The 23018-nt window shown below is 42.9% G+C and overlaps 1 protein-coding gene across 4 annotated transcripts in view; it reads right to left on the bottom strand.

The window, feature by feature from the left end:
• Positions 1 to 21719, bottom strand: part of WDR7 (WD repeat domain 7) — a 350838-nt gene extending 329119 nt beyond the window's left edge. For 2 of the 4 annotated variants that reach the window (XM_075932629.2, XM_006116571.4), the window contains exon 1: positions 21552 to 21718. The gene's annotated coding sequence lies outside the window, so the exon portion shown is untranslated. Of the gene's footprint in view, positions 1 to 290; positions 394 to 21551 lie in introns of all 4 variants that reach the window. The other 2 variants (XM_014570212.4, XM_006116574.5) reach the window with 2 other exon arrangements.
• Between the last annotated feature and the right edge of the window lie 1299 nt (positions 21720 to 23018).

Here is a 23018-nt window from a genome sequence, read left to right on the forward strand (position 1 = left end):
TCTTCTTGAACTTAAGAAGAAAGCATTTGGACTTCTTCCAGAGGAGCACCCTCAAGCCAGAGAAAGTGATTTTATTAACACCACAAAAATATATACTTAATAAAGCATACTTGGTTTCTGTGTGTTACAGAGCAACTGAGTAAAACAAAACTGAGAACATCTCTGGGTAAGCTTTTAGATAGCGAATTGGGGAGGGAAGGCACAGATTCAGACTGAGAAGTTTAACCAAACAATCAAAACAAAGAAAAATGCCCTGATCGAGACTAAATACACTTTTTCCCTCTACTCACAATCCATGCTGATCTGTACTTCAAGGCCCAGTTCACTCCCATGTCCAATATTTCTTACAGGCATGGTCTTTCTGAGTATTGCATCTGCTTCCTCCGGCCCCAACTAAGAATTCACACAAAGAGCAGAGCACACCAGGTATTTACATCCAATTCATATTTCAGCACTATAGCCCATTGATTCTTTTGGTCACCTGCCAACACCCTGCTAGCTACCGGAGTTTAACCCTTTAGCCACCGAGTGGTGACCAGCACTCTTCCTATCTATCACACAAGTTCTTTTTATTTCTCTTCTGGTTTTTGAGCTTTTAGCATGCACTCAACACATTTTCAAGTTTGTCTTTGCAATTACAAAGACTTAAAGGTTGCATCTTTTCCCATAACAAATGCCAGATGTACATGCCACCAGAAAATGCCGAGTTGGTGTTTTAAGAACACCAGCTACTGAAAGACTTGACAAAAATTGCAAGAGGAGAAGAAAAAAAATGGTAATCCTAGAGTACTTTTTTCTGCTTCCTCCCTGTCTCAGAACTGCCAACTTCAACTATTCAAGAGACTGAGTCAGATCTCCAAAAAACATGAAGTTCATTTAGAAATGATGAGATTTTTTTAAAATATTTTTGGTTTTATTTGATATTTAAACCTCTAGAGTATACGTTTTCAAGCTTTTATCTGCAACTATTAGGGTTAGTAGGTTTTGCAGAGGGAGAGGAAGGAGACTAAATGAAAACTAAGATTCTCAAACAAATCACTTAAGATCTCAGGCCTCCTCCCCCCCCCCCCATACCAAATAGCTCAAGATTCACAATTTTAAAAAATAGCAACATGGTTGCCTTGCAGCAACTGGGAGATGTGTGCTCAGTGAAAAACAGATGACAGGGATTTAATATGTATGTTACACACACACACGCGCGCGCGAAACCCCAGATTCAGAGTTTGGAAAGCGAAGGGGAAAGAGAATCTCCAGCCAAAATGCAGATGTTTGAATAGGTCTAAAAGTACAGCTTGGACCTCCCTGGTTCAGCACTCTCGAGACCTGACTAGTCCCGGATGAGAGATTTTGCCAGATCGGGGAATATAATTTCTGGTCCCTCTTCTGTCAACCCCATCCCCTGCCCTAGCCCTCTGCACCAAGCTTCCTCTCCCCACCTCCCTGAGCCCAGCTAAGCCGCACAGTGGCTCCCAGCCATCCCCTCCCAGTAGCTCATCTGAGCTTACCAGCTCTCACCCTTTCCCTACCCCCATAGCCTAGCTGGGCTGCATGTCGCCCTCCCGCCTGCCCCCCACACACTGTATCGCATCAAGACTCCAGGCCCCAATCTGTCCCTGCAGCATGCCGGGACTCTTATCCTGGAACATGCCGGATGTTGCTGGACCAGAGTTTCCAGTTTATAGAGGTGCATCTATAACTATTTCACTGGGATCAATGAGTGTATTATGTATTTCACTGGGATCAATGAGTGTATTATGTATTTCACTGGGATGAGTAGGAGAGAGTCAGTAGACTTCAAAACAGGATTAATAAATTGTCTTATCTACTTTTTTACCCGTTCTTGTATTTAAACTTTGAACAGATTGGGAATGAACGTTCAGTGAACTTCACTTTTGGTTTAAACACAAAACCTTCTGAGGTTTCCTTCCTTCTAGCAGATACAAATCATTCCCTGTGCAACAGAGCTAACCTTTTAAGCAATTCAAAGTTTCTTTTCAAAGCCAAAATATTGTTTTCAATTTAGCCCTAAACAGATTAGGTTTATTTTATATCTGGTTAGCACACACAAAAGGGAGCCTAGCAAATTAAAAGAACAGAATAGCCCTCCCCAGAAAAGGATGTTTTTAAATAAATGGAAACAGAAATAGTCCTGTGCAGCTCTGCTGGTTTAAACAACTGCATAAGCTACAAAGGAGACAGAGCAGGCTATCTATTACTATGGGTACATATGTCTATACTAAAAACATAAGCCAGCTATGTTAAGTTAACTTACAGTGACCACAATTATGCAGTGGTTCATGTATACACGCTACTCTCCTTGGGTTGGTGATGTGAGCCACCCAGACCCCTTGCTTTGGCTCCAGACTGGAAGTGGGGTTCAGTCACCCAGATTTCTTGCTCCAGCTCTCAGCCTGGAGCAGAGTTCATTCCCTCCCACCTCAGAGCGGTCAGGCTACCCAGCTCCACAGAGGAGCAGAGGGGCAGCTGTGTTCTAGCTGCCTGGCTTTCTTGTTCACCGTTTCTGCCCTGAAATTGGCAAGACACAGAACAGCAAATCTAAGTAAGCAGAAGGACAGAACAGGTCGTGCTGGTGGGTGAGTGGCACTATGCCTGAAAGAAAATGTAGAATCAAATTAAGTAAAAATGTTCCATAGAATCTCTATGGATAGTAATTCCATGCTCTAAGAAGAAGAATATATCAGTAGGGGTATATTATCGACTACCTGACCACTATAGACTCAATAATAGTGGGGAATTTCAACTGCCCTCATACTGACTGGGTGCATGTCACCTCAGGACGGGATGCAGAGATAAAATATCTGCTTCTTGAAGCAGCTGGTTCTGGAACCCACAAAGGGAAAGGCAATTCTTAATTTAGTCCTAAGTGGAGCTCAAGATCTGGTCCACGAGGTAAATATAACTGGGCCGCTTTGAAATAGTGACCATAATGTAACGAAATGTATCATCCCTGTAATGGGAAAAACACCTCGGCAGCCCAACACTGTGGCATTTAATTTCAGAAAGAGAAACTACATAAAAAGGAGGTTAAACAGAAATTAAAAGGTACAGTAACAAAAGTAAAATCCCTGCACGCTGCATGGAAACTTTTCAAAGACACCATAATAGATGTACATGCCACCAATTTAAATGTATACCCCAATTTAAAAAACACAGTAAGATAGGGGGAAAAAGTGCCACCATGTCTTAACAACCAAGTAAAAGAAGCAGTGAGAGAGAAAAAGGCATTGTTTAAAAAGTGGAAGTTAAATCCTAGTAAAGAAAAGAGAAAGGAGCATAAACTCTGTTAAATTAAGTGTAAAAATATAAATAAGAAAAGCCAAAAAGGAGTTGAAGAGCCAAAAACTCAAAAAATAATAGTAAAATGTTTAAGTACATCAGAAGCTTGAAACCTGCTAAACAAGTAATATACAATGCTAAAGGAGCACTCAATGATAAAGTCATTGTAAAGAAACTAAATGAATTCTTTGGTCTTCACAACTGAGGATGTTAGGGAAGATTCCCAAACCTGAACCATTCTTTGTGGGTGACAGGTCTGAGGAATTGTCCCAGACTGAGGAGTCATTAGAGAAGGTTTTGGAGCAAACTGATGAACTGAAAGTAACAAGTCACTATGACCAGATGGCATTCACCCAAGAGTTTTGAAAGAACTCAAATGTGAGCATGCAGAACTATTATTTGTGGTTTGTATCGTATCCTTTGAATCAGCTTCTGTACCTAATGACTTTAAGATAGATGATATGACACCAATATTTTTAAAGAGGGCTCTAGAGGTGATCCTGGCAATTATAGACCAGTAAGCCTAATGTCAGTAACAGGCAAATTAGTTGAAACTATAGTAAAGAATAAAATTGTCAGACCCATAGATGAACATAATTTGTTGGAGGAAAAAAATCAACATGGTTTCTGTAAAGGGAAATCGTGCCTTACTAATCTACTAGAGTTTTTTGAGGGGGGTCAACAAACATGTGGACAAGGGGGATCTAGTGGCTATAGTATACTTAGATTTCCACAAAGCCTTTGACAAGTTCCCTCACCAAAGGCTCTTAAGTAAAGTTGTCATGGGATAAGAGGGAAGGTCCTTTCATGGCTTAATAACTGGTTAAAAGAAAGAAAACAAAGGGAAATAAATGGTCAGTTTTCAGAATGGAGAGAAATAACTGGTGGTGTCCCTCAAGGGTCAACCAATTCCAATCAACCTACTAATAAATTATCTGAAGACAGGGGTAAACAGTGAGGTGGCAAAATTTGCAGATGATACTAAACTGCTCAAGATATTTAAGACCAAAGCAGATTGTGAAGAGCTTCAAAAAGATCTCACCAAACTAAGTGACTGGGCAACAAAATGGTAAATGAAATTTAATCTTGATAAATGTAAAGTAATGCCCATTGCAAAAAAATCATCCCAACTATACAAACAATATGATGGGGACTAATTTAGCTATAACTACTCAAGTGAGAGATCTTGGAGTCACTGTGGATAGTTCTCTGAAAACATAGACTCAATGTGCAATGGCAGTCAAAAAAGCAAACAGAATGTTAGGAATCATTAAAAATGAGATAGAGAATAAGACAGAGAATATCTTATGGCCTCTATATAAAATCCTGGTACATCCACACCTTTAATACTATGTACAGATGTGGCAGTGTCACCTCAAAAAAAAAAAAAAAGATATTGGCATTGGAAAAGGTTCAGAAAAGGGCAACAAAAATAACTAGGGTTTGGAACAGCTGCCACATGGAGAGAGATTAAAGAGACTGGGACTTTTCAGCTTGGAAAAGAGGAGACTAAGGGGGATACGATAGAGGTCTATAAAATCATGACTGTTGTAGAAAAAGTGAATAAGGAAAAATTATTTACTTGTTTCCATAAAAAAATAACTAGGGGTCACCATATGAAATTAATAGGTAGCAGGTTTAAAACAAACAAAAGGAAGTTTTTCTTCATGCAGTGCACTGCCAACCTGTATAATTCCTTGACAGATGAGGCTGTGAAGACATAGACTTTAACAGGGTTCAAGAAAGAACTAGATCAATTCATGGAGGTTAGGTCCTTCGATGGCTAATATTAGCCAGGATGGGTAGAAATGGTATCCCTAGCCTCAGCTTGTCAGAGGCTGGAAATGGATGACAGGAGAAGGATGATGTGATGATTACCTGTTCTTTTCACTCCCTCTGAGACATCTGGCACTGGCCACTGTTGCAAGACAAGATACTGGGCTAGACAGACCTTTGGTCTGACCCAGTATGACCGTTCTTATGTTCTTTTCTACATAGACACTGAATCAGCTTACCTACAACGACATAAGCCCTACACCTGTCATAAGCCCTACACATGTCGTGAAGATTAGAGTTATGTTGGTATAGTAGAGCAGTTACATCAGTGGGACAAAGCTGGAGTGAATTGGGAAAGAATTGGGTCAATGTAAGCTGCCTTATGTTGACCTAACTATAGCATAGATCAGCCCTCTTTCATCTCACCCAAAAGCTGTGTGCCTGTCTACATTATACCTTCCACTATTTCTGAAGAATGTTGATAATGTAAATGCACCCTGGATCTCAGAACTACCAACAGCAGCATATGATGTACTTGTGCCTGGACAGGCAGCAACTTATTATGTAATCAGTGCTTTTCTAAATTTTCTAACATGTTGCCATAACACATACTATATAGCTTCATGACCTCTCCTCTGAGACGACAGTATTTTTAAAGAAAGGGAGTAATTTTAGGACTAACTTGGAACACTATTACAAATTTTTTTCATATAAAAAGGCAGCAAATATGTAATAATTGTAATAAAATGTGTGTATTCTGGAAAACAGGTAGGTAAAAAAACCTCAGCACTTTCTTATTCAACAGAACTGCTGTTCTTTATAATCAGAGCCAGAATTGCAGACCTTATTTTTCCCACAAATTTTTTCTTGCTTTTTATTCCTGACATCCATGCTGATCTAACATCGCTATTGGAGTCTAAGGCGATTAAGACTGAATTTTGATTTACGCATCTTTAACACAATTGCTAACCAAGTTATGATTCCAGACCCAAACTCTGCTCTCAGTGAAGAGAGACATGTTGCACACATGCAACTGAGAGTAGAATTTAATAAAAATTTTGTTGATAAATGGTACTGAAACATAAGCAAAAAACAAACAAACCCAATAACATGACAATTAATTATTAGCAACCATTACCAGGTAGCCTAAACAAAGATCTCCGGTTGAGTTTTAAAAAGTTAAAAAAGCATTTTTTAACAGCCAACTTTGCAACCAAATCAATGTTGCATGCAAAATTGCATTTTGAGTTTTCAAATGACTCAGTCATTTTTCAGAGAAGTTTTTTTCTGACAGTCTCATCACTTCTGATCAATTGAAGTGCACTGTCACTTCTCTCCTTTTCTCCTACACTCCCAGGGTATGTCTACACTACCCTCCTAGTTCGAACTAGGAGGGTAATGTAGGCATACCGCACTTGCAAATGAAGCCCGGGATTTGAATTTCCCGGGCTTCATTTGCATAAGCGGGGAGCCGCCATTTTTAAAACCCCGCTGGTTCAAACCCCGTGCAGCGCGGCTACACGGGGCACGAACTAGGTAGTTCGAATTAGGCTTCCTAGTTCGAACTACCGTTACTCCTCATTTCATGAGGAGTAACGGTAGTTCGAACTAGGAAGCCTCGTTCGAACTACCTAGTTCGTGCCCCGTGTAGCCGCGCTGCACGGGGTTTGAACCAGCGGGGTTTTAAAAATGGCGGCTCCCCGCTTATGCAAATGAAGCCCGGGAAATTCAAATCCCGGGCTTCATTTGCAAGTGCGGTATGCCTACATTACCCCGCTAGTTTGAACTAGCGAGGTAGTGTAGACATACCCCCATAGTTTTAGAAGGTAGGAAAATAATCTGATATTCAAATTGTAATAATTAAAAACAACAAGATTACCTTTGTGCTTACAAAAATACTTTTTCCTTATTACTCAAACACATTACTTAAATGATGGATAAACTTTTTAAAACAACTTTATAACTACTGTGTATACAATATGTGAATTAGTCATAGTCAAAGCCTGCTTATGCAGAGCTTGTCAATTTGATTTCAACAACTTCTGTTTACATCAGTTCTATGCTATCTAAACTACATCTCTCCCCTTTGGCATGGAACATGTTTATGCCAATCACGCATGAGGAAATCTGGACAGAGTAAAAGTAAACTATATACACAAGATTTTCTTTCACTGTCCAACTAACTTGCTTATCTTAAATTACATCATAAAAGCCATTACTAAGGTATTTCACAGTGCTGCCCACTGCTTGCTACGCTCGCCAACCCCCCTCTTTCAGGTTGCTTTCATGGCCAGAGGGCCTAATGATGTCATTCTGTCATGTGACAGGAAAAAAATTTGAGAGAGAGAGAGAGATAAAAACGTTGAAACTTACACCATTTTAAAAAGTGCCAGTCCAGTTCATAAAGAATCCACAGAAAGATCCATTTAATCTCCTTTTAGTTGCTAAACTATTCAGAGAAGTGTAAAAGCAGAGCAGGAGTTATTTCAATATTACTGGGGGTGACACTTTGAGCAACGTAATTATACGATTGTAAGTTGCAAGTGTAGGCTAAACCCCAGAAAAGCAGTCTGAGTAAAGTGGATGTATAGTCAAATTCAGACAGAATCTAACTAAGGTAATCTTGTACTATTCCTACCAGTGGACACGGGGGAGCAGAAAGTATGAGGAGAGGAGGCTCCACGCCCCGTGGAAGGGGTGGAGCCAGAGGCAGCCAGCCCTCCAAACAACCTGGACCACCACATGTCCTCTCCCCAAGGCCCTCAGTGCCTCCCAGAGCATGTGGCGTGGCACCTCTGCCTCTCTAGGCATTCCTAAAAGCCACCCAGAGCTCTGGAGAAGATTTCAAGGGCCTGGGACTTTGGCCGCCATCGCTGCTCTCAGCGATGTAACTGTCCCCTTCTTGGACAAAGTCTTGTTGTTCCCAACAAGTCCAACACAAATACTGTAAAATAGAACTTGAAAGGCATTCTGCAAATTAAGGTAAAAACAAACACACCTATTTTCTACTTGGTGTCTAAAAAGGACAAAAAATTAAAACAAAAAAAACACCATTTGCTTAAATAGAGAAACTAGTACATAGAGGACTTCATCCTTAATACCATCTGCAAGCATATTACTTGAGATTTAATGTTTCTCTTAATTGTTCTCTTTAAACCAAAATTTGCAACTTTAATGTGTTAAGAAACCTTTCTTCGTCAAAACACGTGTTTTCTTCAGCATTCCTACATTAAACTTACAACACTGCAACATCTCTTGACTTACCAATGCCACTCCACATAAATTGAAATTACTGTGTGTGAGGAAGGAAACTTCATGTGTGTTTTGCAAAGTGCTGTGTACTGTTATTTAACATCATAAATAACAATGCATGCACCAGAGGGGCCCAACATAATGTAGCATATTTTTAATAATATGCTAAGTATAGAATTTTTTTACAGAAACACAGAAAATAGTTAGTGAGAATAGCAATGGTTCTGGAAAATTACTGAAGAACACACCATAGCTACCAAGCATCAAATATCTGTAAAGCACCAGCGATACTAATTTTTTTCCACAAAGCCCCATTCAAGAGTGTAACATGAGCAGTCACTTACTGTGGAAGATCAATCTATGGCAGCCTGCGTGTTTTATTAGACTACATTTATAAAGGACTGTGATTTAGAAAACACGAGTAGTGCAGAATCTAGGTAGATAGTGCTGTCTACAATACTGATCAAATTACATCAGAATTACGGTTGTCACCCTCCAGGATTGGACTGGAGTCTTCAGGAATCAGTTTCAATCTTCTGGTGACTATTGAAAGCAATCCTGCAGGTTTTAATATGATATTTTAAGAAAATGGCATTATGTCATTCTGTGGAAAAAAATCTCTCAATAGTTTCAGGTCAGTTAACAACACTAAGAATGAATTTCTGTAACAACATGCCTGAAAACGTATTGTTGACTATTATGCAATGCCAGGATCAATTGTTCCTTTCCTGACTGTTCCCAATACCTTGAACTATAACACATGTAAGAAAAATGTAAAAAATATGTATGGTTACCATCTAATCAAAACACATTGTCAAAAAGTTGTGATATTTCATAAATACTTTAGTTAAAACATTTGCAAAACTTATCTTGTTAATAAAATAGATTTTCAAAGCAACGTACAAAAAAAATCACCATAGCTTTATCTAAAGCAAATGTGGTACATTTGTGCACCAACACCAATCTTATAAAAACTGCCATAGTCTAATAAAATATTACCTCACCCACCCGGTCTTGCTGATATCCTGGGACCAAAATGGCTACAACACCGAATAAATCATAATCCTGATCACAGAATACTTGTAAACTAGTGGAAACTAATGGGACTTAAAAGAATTGCAGATAGCAAGGTTTTTTCAAGGCTTAGTGTTTGAATTAGAATTTATCACTAACAGAAGAGAAAAAGTTAGCTTAGGACTTACTCCAGTCCTACAATATGACTAGAACATCAGTTTCCCACAGTGCTCTTCCTTGTCTGCCTAACAAAAATTTACTCCTATGGCCACAGTACTTGTATAAAGGGTGTGGAAAGATGAACTAGAGTTCATTCTGGAGCCAATATATTACCTTTGCACTCTTTCATACATACAAGCATAATGTGCCATGTTTTTCATCTCTATGATAAATAAAAACAGTCTCAATAAAACTGTTAATGTACAGTTACCCAGCATCCCTATTTGTTAATCACAATATGTGATACCTCACTGGAAATGTAATCTAGCAGTTTAAAGTTTTGAATAAAAAGGACAAAATAGCAATCCATCACAAAAATACATAGATTATGATGATCTCCAAAGCTAGTAAAAATCTCAAGCACTATGGAAAATCCTTTGTACACACGCCAAGAAACTAACAGTAAGACATTCTTAATTTGTAATAACTCAATTTTACATCACTTTCCAGATGCAAATGCCAATATTGTCAAGTTAATGCAGATGTTTCTCTATAGAAACACAAGCTATATTTCTTTTACATGTCAATTTTCCCACATAAATCAAAGTTAAATTATTTAAGCAAACTAATTTATTAAACATAACTGTGCTATGCTACATATTAACTAAGGACATTGTACTAATACTTTGAGTTTGTAAATATTTTTTCTGAAACTTGAGACTAACAATCTCATATTCAAACTCCCCACCTAATCAAGTCAAACTACAAAGGAAATAGCCTACAAAATGTAGAAAACAAACTGAAAAATATAAGCATAAACAGTAAAATAAAAATTGTATATTTTTAAGCTTTTACTGGAAAAGTATAAACATTTCACAATTTTGTACTTAAACACAATACTGCAAACCCTGCACAAAATAATTTAAGATTAAGTCCTTTAAAAAAGGAACAGATTATTCACAATAACTACCTGTTCTCTTCTAGTATTTTATTATGGGATCTCAATGCCTTCATTAAAAACTTCATTTTCAGGAAAGACCACAGGCTCATATTAACAGATGATTGAGCTGGACTGCAATGAACACAGCTTCTCTATCATTACTGAATACCAAATATATCTCGTTTAAAAAAACCCCTAATTTAATGTCAGTAAGCAATCAATATTTTTACATCAATGACAGCAGGCTACAGTAGTAGACAAGCATATCTACTAGCATATGATCAAAAAGCAGAAGGGAAATGAATAATTACATAATACAATATCATGTTTTAGTTGTCTGTACTTTTTCCCAGGAAGACTAGCAATTTTTGGAGGACTTGTAATGTGGCATTAAAGCTGAATGCCTAAAAGTGAGCTGTATCTATTCTAGCCTAAAGGTTTGTTTGCATGATGCTCAGGAAAATTATTCTAAATTAACGAAGGACTTGATTTTAAAGTACATTATTTAAACAGAATAAAACCCCTGAGTGGACACGCTTATTCAGAACTCAGGTAGCTTAACTTCAGTTTGCCTTATTCATTGGATTTTTGGTTTAGCTTAATTCAGAATTAAAGTGGCATTAATTTGGTTTAGATTAGTTCACTGAATTAAGATAGTGTCAATGTTGGAAATATCTTTGAATCTCAGCAATAAATACCATTTTAGAGTGCACGCATTGTATTATATTAAGTACAATAAAACAATGTTGAAGACAGATCTTTAGTTTGACAGGTATCAGAGACTACTACTATCATCTTGATTGACAGAAGTAGAACCAGAATAGGAAATGACAATTGTTCTCTTGTACTTTATCCACTCCGTGTATGAAACACAAATAGCAGTTATATGATTTTAATACTGTTTTAAGATGTACATATTCACAGACAAAAAAAAGTGAAGAAAGTATTGCAAGAATACAAATTTTTAGGCAGGTGGGGTTTTTTTCCCAAATTCCAGCAAATTTAAGGAACAAAAAAAGGAAGAATCCTCAATTCCAAGAATTCAATTAATTCCACCTAAAAATCCATATCTTGACAACATTATAGTACAATCAAGAAGTGAATTTCTTTTTGTGCTGGCACAGCAAGATATTAGTTATATGTTGGAAGTCAGCAAGCAGAACTAGCAAAAAGATATTCAGGATGACAAGTTTTAATGCAACTTACATCCCCACCCATCCTCACATTCAGAAAGAAAGAAAGGAGAGGAACTGAATAGAAGAGTTAGCAGTTGGTGAGTTAAACTGTACATTTATTAATTTTATGATGCTCAGTTCTGGACATCTGATGATAAAAAAAATTAAAGCAGCTATCAAGATGACTAACAACAGAATACTAGGACTTGCATCTCCAGGATCCCAAACCTGCTAACTCGCACAAATGTTTAACCATGTGTAGCCAGACACAAAAACCCCATCTTGCTTTTCCACGAGCCCCATCTTGTTTTTCCCCCCCCAGAGAGCAAGAGAAAGGCAGTCAGCCTTTGATGCCCTGGGAACACAGGTTTGCTGCCTGTCCCTGACTCTACCATAAACAGAAACCAGACAGTAAATGGGCTAGCTGACGACCCGGGGCCTCCCGTCGCCCTGATGGCTAGTACCAGTAATTGACACGCCTGCACTGTCCCAGAGAGGAATCTTCGCCCATCACATACCAGAGGTGCCCATTGTCTGCATTTTCCCAGGTGTGAATTATGCTTTGCACCCTTCGTGGGAAACTTGGCATTCAAAGCCATTTTTCCTAATTGGCCACTTGAGACCAGGAAGAAGCCTACATGACCCAAGGGGTATAAAAGAGGTTCAGCAGCCCACCCCATTTGAGCTCCAATCATCTATACCTGCTGGCAGGTATTGATTGTCTCCCGAGGTCTGTGGGACGCCCAACCTCGCCCTACTTCTTCCCGAGGGATTGAGAGAAAGACGCTGGCCACGCCAAGTCTGGAACGCAGGGGTGAGAATATATACCTGCTATGTGTATTTTGCATGCATTTAATAAGAGCTCAGAGAACCAAAAGGGTTTCATGGTACCTGTAAGTGACTTATTAGTGTAATTTCTGTCCTGTCCTTTGTAGTGTCTGTGTTATCTGTAACACAGCAGTAGCATTTAACAACTAAGTTTACCCTGTAACAATAAAATAGTAACTGTTTAAGCTTTAACCTGACTCCTTCAGTTGCTGTAACAGAACCAAGCACAATTTAAAAGAACTTCAGCCGGTCATAAGGGACTCACTGCTCTGACCGTCGGCTGACACCATGAGTAGGTCTACTGACATCAATGGGACTGGTTGGGGTAGTAAGGTTAAGTACATGCTTGCAGAATCGAGTCCAAGTCACTATTTTGAACTTGGATCAAGTTGGTAGGCTGTGTAGGGGCTCATATAAACTGAGTAAATAGTTTGAATCCAGGAATCATGCCTGATCTATATATTTATTTAGGAGTGTGTCTGACTGTGCATCTCTTTGTCAATTTATTCTAGAATTTCTCCTAAACCGTAAAAGCTAGGACCACCAAATTTGGTATGTAGCTTCCTCTTACCCTAACTTGAATCAAGGTCAGTGTGTGGTTGTGCCTGAAAACGAGAAGTGCCGGGAAAGGGACTAATTCCCATAACATAGAAAGAGAGGGGGCAGAGATAGGAAGGACGTGATACTGAGAGTGGCCACTGGGAGCAGCTGCAGCACCAAAAGAGTGGCCAGCAGAGCTGGAGCTCTGCCATCTTGTCTATCTCCAGATCAGGTAAGTAGGCTCCCTGCCCCAAACCTAGAACCTGCTCCTCCTTCCCCATCCTCCGCACCCATGGAGAGCCTGCAGGCCATGGGGGGTGGATGGAGGAGAGGACAGCCCCCAAAACCTCGCCCCACCCCCAAAAGCCTGCAGGCCAGGAGGGGGGGCAGCTGGAGAAGGGTAAGACCACAGAGCATAGTCCCTCTCAAAACAGCCTACAGCCCACAGGTAGAGGAACCATTGGAGGCTGGGGGCAGCCTCCGGAACCTTGCCCCTGCAGACAGTCTGCAAGCCACAGGGGGGTTCACTGCTGGAAGGGGTATCCCCAAGAGCCTTGTTCCAATACGTAGCCTGCAGGCTGCAGGGGGACAGTTGGAGGGGGCATCACCCCCCCCCACACACACACACACACACACACACACAAGCATGCAGGCCATAGGGGGAGGGAGACAGCTGGAAAAGGTTGCAGCCTCGGGACCCTGATCCCGCTCCAAACAGCCTGCAGGCCACAGGAGAGCAAAACTGGAGAGGGGGGAGGGAGGCCGCCTGCAGGGAAGCGCTACATCGGCCTCCTTGGGAGGAGTTGCCACCAGAGCAACACCACCCTTGTGGCCATGGATGGCCCCAGTAATCCCTGCTACCACTTCCCAGCCCCCTATCTTGAGACCCCTGCCCTGAGTCCCCCCACACCTTCCTACCCTTGGCCCTAAGCCATCCTACCCTCTGTCTCTCTTCACCCCCAAACTCACTCCAGCCTTCATTTTCGAAAAATGCAATCATTGAAATACCACATGTATATTTTTCGTGGGTTTTTTTTTTTTAAATAAAGAAATTCCTCCAGTAACAGACCCCAGCAACACTGGGTACATCTGCTAGTTATTTATACAATGATTGCAATACAGCTGTCAGTCTCATCAGGCTGACCAAATTACATTGGCCTAGAAAATTAATTTTAGGGGTAATTTAGTATACCTGAGACTACACACTCAAATACACAGCAAAGGGAAAGTATAAACTCTTAATGTGATGTACATTCATTGAGTCACTAATGATTTCAAAAAAGCCTGCAATATTTGTAGAACACTAATAAAATCATAGCAAAATGCAAGTGAATTACCCTCATACTGGGGAGGAAACTATTCTATTCCCAGTGTCATCAATTTAAAGATCCTCTTCATCAGACTTAAACACATTTATTTTATGTTCAAGTAGTCCTGTTGAACACACAAATTAAGAAGTTTTTGTAGGATCCAGCCTCATTTTTTTAAATGAACTATACAAGATGCATGAACATTTAACTGACTTTACTCATTTCAATGATAAATTTTGTCTTAATCTTGGAACTAAATGCATTTGCAAGTAGTTCAGAGGGCCAAGGTTTGAAGTTCTCTTAGCTATCTATATACATCATTTAGATTTTTTGCAGCTGAGCCTATCTAGCAACAGCAGCTAGACAAATAGTGAGCTAAAATTACTGTTCTATGGGCAACATGTGCTTGCTTTACTCTTCTTTCATTTTATCATTTCTCCAGTGCCACCCTGCTTGGATCATTTGTCTGTCTTAGCTACCTGTTGCATCTTATCACATATGGCGTGAGTTCTCGAGGACGGGAACTGTTTTCTTGTTTCTCGTTCATACAGCTCTGGTACAATGGGTCTTAACTAGATCTTAGAAACTACAGGCTGGAACTCCCTGGTCTGGTACCCTCAGGACCTGACTGGTCCTGGATGTGGGATTTTGCCAGACCAGGGGAAGTTATATCTGGTCCTCCTGCTATTGATCCTTCTAGTCCTGGACTGGCACTGACTTCCCGGCTGGTTCCCCCACCACTAGTCCCACTGCCCTACAGGTTAGGTTCCTGCCTCCTCCCCTCCCCGGCTAACCTCGGCAGCCCAACTCTCTGGGCTCCCAGTCCCATTAGGCAGCCCTGTTCTGGCACGCCTGGCAACCCCTCTGCAGCGCACCCAACTGCCAGCCCTCCACTGGAACTCTCTGGTTCGACAACACCCACAGTCCTTCTGCCAGACCAGAATCCCAGTTTACAGAAGTTCAACCTATACTGTACTACAAATAAAGATATTAATTCTCTAAACACTATTGCCAAACACATACAAAATCAATGATAATCAAACTTTCTAAAAATATTACTTCAAATGGTCTGTAAAATATTCATAAAAATATTACCAGTACAGATACAAGATCTACACCCTAAGTTTTAATCATGATACCAATGATAATGAAAAGGCTAAAAATGGTTATATTACTCACCCCAGCAGAGTGATTAGAATTAAAGTTATATATATGCAGACTACTATCATTTTTAATAACACAAACAATGGATTAAGGCTGAAAATACCTTCTATGATTGCTGCTAACATGAAATGATAAATTACTTTTGGTTTCTCATTTTATAAAATTATATCCATAGGATTAATTTTAGCCAATGTTTAAAAGCTTCTCATTTCTGTAATGAAGGGTTTTTCCTTGATAACTTTAAAAACCTTACTTGCATGTTTTCTCAGAAAGCCTTCTGCAGTCAAGCTATTTTAAATTATTTGCTATTTCCTAAGATTATCTTGTCTATTATGAAAAATATTACATTAAATAATAGGGATCATGTTATGACGACTTTTCTCGTATAACTCATACAAGGTTCCCTTATCCCAAGTTATTTTTAAAGATACTAATTTTATAGTGAACTTTCAAGAACACCAAACATACATGACTATATTACGAAAACATAAAGATGACAATCATCACCATTTGGCTTTCCATCCTGAAACTTGTAGGAGGAAGAAGTGGAGGCTCCCTCTATTCAGGAGTAACATTTAAAGCTATCAACAATTTCTAAAGCAAGATCATAATGTTCATTGACCAAAAAGTGCTACCATAACTCATTTTAAGGATTTCATTAAATCTTTAACATGGTCAGAGGTAGTGCTGCTATAGCAAGATCTATACTCCAAGTTTCTGATCTTGCAAAGACTTCTACAAGTGCTCAACTTAATAAACTGCAGGAGTCTTGTTTTCTTCAGTTGGGCTATTCACCTGCACAAATTAAGCATATGAATAAATCTTCACAGGATTAGTTCCTAATCTATAAATAAGTCACCATCGTTTGCTGTCACCTTCTCTTTTATGTTCCTGTCCTGTCCTAACACACAAGAAAATTCCTCTTATGAAGAAAAAATTCTAAAAGATACAACAGACCTCGATCCTTCAATGAGTTCTAAGTTGGCTGACATCTGTACCTACATGAGCTCTCATTTAAGTGCACAAAGCACTGTGTGGTTGCAGGTATCTGCTTTCACAACAATGGTAAATAGAGGGAAACAATGGCTAAGAAATCCTGAAATCTGGATAAAAGGAATGAGCTCTTGACTGGCATCAAATCACTATCAAAAGTTACTAATTCCTAAAACCTTCCCTGTAACAGGGGATTTGCTTTAGAAGAGCAAAAGGTGCCACCATATTCCTATTAACTGATTCTGTAATTAGGGCCCTACAAAATTCATAGCAGTGAAAAAACACATCATGGGCCATGACTTCTGATCTCCCATCCAGCCAGGGACTCCTACCCTGCACAGGGCTCCAGCTACTAGTTCTACCCTGGGATGGAAACACCCCTATAGGAGGTGTCCTGGGCTGGATCAGACCCATCTCCAGTAGATTAGGGATGTTAGACAGTAATTAAATAGTCGTGTAACCATATCAAATTTTAGCAGTTATACAACTATTTGATAGTACCCAAGGGTGGGCCAGCAGCCAGCGAGCTCCAGCCCCACTCTCAGGGAGCTCCCCGCCACCCTGTGCTGCTGCCTCTCTATCAGAGGCAGCAGCATGAGGTGGCAGGCAAGAACTGGTCCACGAGGGAGCTCCCCACACAGAGTGGCTTTGCCTGCCGCCCCATCCATAAGGGGTCTGAGCTCTCCACAGACAGGCTTCTCTGCAGCAGCAGCCCCTGACTCTGGGGGGTCCAAGATCCCCTGCAGACAGAGGCTGCTCTGTGGGATGCCAGAGCAGCCTCTGTCCTCAGGGAGCTTGGAGGCATCAGGGGGGAGGGAAGGTTGTGTCGACAGGATTAATTGTAGTCGACAGGATTAATTGATAAGCCTAGGCCCATTGGTTTATCGTGTAATCCTCTACACATTGACATCTCTACAGGAAACTGTATGCTTCAATCTGTCATCAGTAGCACTGCCATGCAGGCAGGAAACTGTGGAGAAACCCAGACATATATTAATCCATCCCTCCTATACTCCGTGATCCTCATTTTCTGTGCTGCTTGTGGTAGTGACACTGCTTTGGAGGTCAATGCTGGTCAGCAGCTTTCTTCTCTGTTTGCTCAGCTCTGAAAGCAGTGCCCCTGCCAGCAGCAGAGCAGAAGGGTGGCAATCAGTGTTCCCCTCTAAGCTGCATGCCTGCGCAGCTGAGCACTAAAAATTTTAGGTCCACCCATGTCATTTTAAGAGCTGCACAGCAACACTCACTCCTCACCTTCCTGCTAGAACGGAAGGCAAGTAATGGTGGCAGGTTCCTGGTAGCAGGCAGCTGCCCTTTTACTCCGCCTAGAGCCAGGGTGCATGAGGTGAGGCTGTTCTGGTAAGGCTGCCCCATCTAGAACAGGTCTTGTGAGGCTGCTGCTTTACTCCAGCTGGAGCCGGGGCCACCCGTGATGTTATTTTTAGTACCACAGTCCTGCAGGGACCAGTATCGTGGTACTAAAGATAGCACCACAGGCAGCCTCTGCTCCAGTCCCAGCATGCAGTCCCACCTCAGGAGCAGCTGGAGCCTGGACCACAGTACTAAAAATAGCACTGCGGCCCTGGCTCCAATCCCGACAAACTACTTCCCATGAGGAAAGTAGAAAGTTAGGGAACGAGCAAGGGGAGAACTAAGGGGAGGGGAGGGTGAAGAGAGGGGACAGGGTGAAACTGGAAGAGGGACAATGGGGGCAATAGGAAGGAAGAAGAGAGGGGAGGAGTAGGTGTCAAGATAAGAGAGGTTGAAAGGAGGGGTGGGCATGAGGAAGTCAGGATGGAGTAAGTCATGTGTGAGAGCACAGGGGGCATGAGAACTGGGGCCAAGGGTGGTGAGGGGGTGGGCACCAGGGAGAAAGAGGGCAAAGAGGGTGGGGGCAGTGAGTGAAGGGAGAGGCACTAGAAAGATGCAGGGGTAAGAGAAGGTACAGGTGCCAGGGAATTGTGGGGGTGAAGCAGAAGGGCAGACATGTGGAGGGGAGAGACGGGCACTGGAGGACAGAGGAGAGAGGCAGGGCAGGTGGGTAGAGGGAGATGTTAGGAGATGGGATGGGAAGGGGTAGCTACAGATAATCAGAGTGGGGCTAGAGGAGGAGTGGGCACAGGGGGAAGAGAAGGGTGGGTACAGGTGGTGTGTAGCCAGACACGAACCCCATCTTGTTTTCCCCCCCAGAGAGCAAGAGAAAGGCAGTCAGCTTTTGATGCCCTGGGAACGCAGGTGTGGTGCCTATCCCTGACTCTATCATAAACAGAAAACCAAACAGTAAATGGGCTAGCTGATGACTGGGAGGCCTCCTGTCGCCCTGATGGCTAGTACCAGTAATTGACACGCCTGCACTGTCTCAGGAGAGGAATCTTTGCCCATCACATACCAGAGGTGCCCATTGTCTGCATTTTCCCAGGTGTGAATTATGCTTTGCACCCTTCGTGGGAAACTTGGCATTCAAAGCCATTTTTCCTAATTGGCCACTTGAGACCAGGAAGAAGCCTACGTGACTCACGGGGCATAAAGGGGGGTTTAGTAGCCCACCCCCTTTGAGCTCCAATCACCTACACCTGCTGGCAGGTATTGATTGTCTCCCGAGGTCCGTGGGATGCCCAATCTCACTCTACTTCTTCCCGAGGGATTGAGAGAAAGACGCTGGCCACGCCAAGTCTGGAACGCAGGGGTGAGAATTGTACCTGCAATGTGTTTCTTTATGTGTACACTTTAATTGTTACTCTGTTATAAGTTTAGTTACTTTATTATAGTTTCTTAAGGCAAACTGCTTCATTTCTATTGTAAACTGCCTTTGGTAAGGTGATTTAGCTATAAACTTTGGGAATAAGTGGGGTGCCCTCATTCACTTATAAATATATATATACTGAACCAAGTTTATTTTATTTTCTCTTCCTTTCTCCTATAAATAAGCCAGTGCGTGTCAAGCTTCTGACTTGAACCCGTGCTGCTGTACCCGAACCGAACACAAAACAAAAGAACTTCAGCCGGTCAAAAGGGACAGGTATAGGAAGAGCTTGGGCGTTTTGGATTGTGTCACTCCCAGGTGACAGATCTGTTGGGGCACCTCTCAGCCTCCCCAGGCTGCCCGCTGCAAAGGGATTTCTGTATCCTAGCAGCTAAAATCTGAGGTGTAATAAGCTCTCCCTGTAAACTGTTTGGGGCGCCCGTCAACCTCCTCCAGCAGTTGAAGTCTCGGGTGTATAGCGCACACACACACCGGGGCGTCTGAGAGCCTGTTGGCTGCCCTCTGCGATGGGACCCCGGCCCTAGCAGTAAAGTCACAGACGTTAAACTATTTTTCGGGGCGCCCTCCAGCCTCCTAGGCTGCCCACTGCAGCGAGACTTTGCGTCTCAGCAGTTGAAGACTTGGGTGTAATACACACGCACACACTGCCCTGACCATTTGGGCTGACAAGGTGTCAAGAAGGATGGGGAGGGAGATTCCCCAAAGGGCTGAGGAGAGTGAGAAGGGCAGGAGCCAGGACAGCAGAGGAGGATGAGGAGTAGGGGGCAGCTGCAAGCACCAGGGGAGCAGATAGGGCATTGGGAGAGTGGGAGCCATGGCAGCAGAAGGAAAAAGGGAGAGATTTATAAGAAATTTATTATTAACTTGGATACCAAAGTGGCACATATCTGAACAAGCACACATGAACTTAATACTGGTGCACAAGACAAAACTCATGCCGCTCATGGGTGGAAAAATCTTAGAGGGAACACTGGTGGCAATCCCACAATGCACCTACAATAGCCTTAAAAATCACCACCACCACTCTACCCGCCTTTTGAGTCAGGAGCGCCCATAGTTACAAAACCCTGAAATTTCAAATGTCAGCATCTGAAAACCTGAAATTGACATTTAAAAACCACCTGGCTGTGAAATTGACCAAAATAGACCCTGAATTGGTAGGACCTTATCTATAATATTTGTGGTGACAGAGAATGTCCACAACTCAAATAAAACCTGATACCACACTAACATATCTTACAGCTCCACAGATATAATGATCCAATATGCAAAAAGCATCCATCCCCCAAAATATTGTCACCAGATGTTATGCCATCAAACTCACCTCTTAGTGAGCCCATTTTCTAAGAGTACCAATTGAGCAAAGGAACATAACTGTTTGGGAAGTGAAAGTTGCTACTGTAACACAACTGAATTAATAAGGTCTGGTAACAGCAATGTGTCTCACTCAGCTAAATCCTGAACTTTTTTGTTTTGGGCAAAACAAAAAAAACAGTCATGTAGCACTTTAAAGACTAACAAGATGGTTTATTAGGTGATGCCCCACAAAAGCTCATCACCTAATAAACCATCTTGTTAAAGTGCTACATGACTACTTTTTTTGTTTTATCAAAATCAGACTAACATGGCTACCTCTCTGTACTTTCCCTGAATGGGGTAATTCCAACATAATTGAGTGTATGCCATCCACTCAGACACCCAGAAATGACCTAGTTGACCTCCAGCTAAGCTGCAGAGGGGTGCCAGACAGCCCCCATGCCCTCCCCAGCAGAGCTTACACTGCAGGGGCTCACCCGGATGTCAGGCAGTGCCCAGGCAAAAATGCTCAACACTGCATGGGGAAGACCAGGTAGCACCCAACCCTAAGAGGGAGGGAAAAGATGCCAGGCAGTGCCAGACCCCAAAGAAGCTCATACTGCATGGGTCAGGAAGAAAGATGTCAGGCAACACCTGGCCCAAAGCGGGCTCGCACTGCAGGAGGGGCGAGCCTAGCAGAGTCCGGGCCCAACCAGGCTGGCACTGCAGGGCCGCCAGGCAAAGCCCAGCCCCCAGGGCTCTCACCCTTCACCGAGGGATGCCAGGCATGGCCCAGTCACTAGGAAGCTGGCGCTGCAGAGGGGCAATGCAAGGCAGAGACGACCGGGGGAGCGGGGTGCTAGGCAGAGCCAGGCCCCACAGCGACTCGCGCTGCACGGAGAAGGTGCCAGGCGAAGTCGGGGCCCACGTCCCCCAGAGAAAGAGGTCGGACCCGGAGAAGGGGACAAAGCCTCCTGCTTGAAATGGGGGTGGGTCCCCGTTGGACATGTCCAGATACCCCCCCCCCCCCCCGTAAGGGCACTTACCTGTAGCGGCAGGACCCGATCCTGCGGCGCGCTGCCCGTCCCTCGCCCCCCCCCCCCCGCTAGCGGGGATAAGGCTGCCCAGGGCTGTCTGCCCCGCTGCCCCACTCTCGAGTGCAGTAAATCAGCTGACAAGCTCCATCCAGCTGCCGTGACTCCTACAGCAAGTGTCGCAAAGCCTCGGCGCACTGACTGACGGCAGAGCGAGGAATGGCCGTAACTATGGAGACCACAGCAGCGTGCCCCCTCCCGCAGGGGTGGACGGGACAGGGGAAGAGCGGGGAGTGGCACCTGCTGTGCCGGTGGGGGCGGTTGGTGCGCGTGGCTGAAGGAGCCGTTCGGGGAGGTGCCTGTTGCGATATGGGAGGAGGTGCCTTGTGCGGGACACATGACGGGGTCTTTGGAGAGCGCTTACTACCGTGTGGCAATTGCTTTCGCATTGAGCCTAGCAGCCCTGCACGTGGGCTGTGCTAACGGAGGAAAAGGCTCGCCTATTCCGGACTGACAGTCTCTGGAGGGGGGGGGGGGGTCCTGTGGCTGTCATAAATAAACAAGTATTTGCTAATAGGCTCTTCAGTCTTGGGAAGGGATTGTATGACCCGCTCTGATGGCTGGAAGTTGTAGCTAGATACATTCAGACTGGCAGTAAGGTGTAAATGTTTAATGGTGAGTGATTAAGTATTGGGACAGTTTACCCAGGGTGGAGGTGGAGTCACTAGCACTGACAATTTTTAAACCAAGATTCAATGCTTTTCTGAAACATCTAAGAAATTGGAGTGAGTGATTTCTATTGACTGTGTCATGCAAGGGATTGGAGTAGACAATTGCAATGGTCCTCTGAGGCTGGGAATCTGAACTAATGAATATTTCATAATAATTGATAAGTGCAACAGCTGGGTCAGTATATTTTCAAATTGAGACAAGCCCTGGACACTGGAGAATTAGTACAAAGTGCCCACACATAGAGCACAGGGTGAACACAAATTGGTATCTTCATCTGCAAAAATGATCTGCAGAAAACCACATCTTTGGATGCAGATACCTATGGATATAAAGAGGATATCCATAATTTTGCAGAGTTCTAGATACACAACTTGTATCCATGTCTGTATCTGCAAAAAAGAGCCACAGTAGCCACATTCACTAATGCAGATATCTGTGGATTTCCAGGGCTCTACCTATATGGGAAGTACAGTAGACTTCCGATAATCCGGAACCTATGGGATCTAGGCGGTGCCAGATTATCAGATATGCCGGAGTATCAGGAGGTACTATAAGCTGGTTATGTATATACTGTATACAGTATATACTGTATATTAGTGGTCCCCAACACGGTGCCCATGGGCGCCATGGCGCCCGCAGGACCATTTGTGTGCGCCCGCCCAGCCATTTGTGTGCCGGAGCCAGCCCGGGGCGCATGGTAAGCGCCGCCCCGGGAGCGCCGCGAATTGGCCGCTCGTGCCCCGGGCG

Source organism: Pelodiscus sinensis, chromosome 6 (genome assembly GCF_052426305.1).
Source record: "Pelodiscus sinensis isolate ZL-2025 chromosome 6, ASM5242630v1, whole genome shotgun sequence".
Lineage (NCBI taxonomy): Eukaryota > Metazoa > Chordata > Testudines > Trionychidae > Pelodiscus > Pelodiscus sinensis.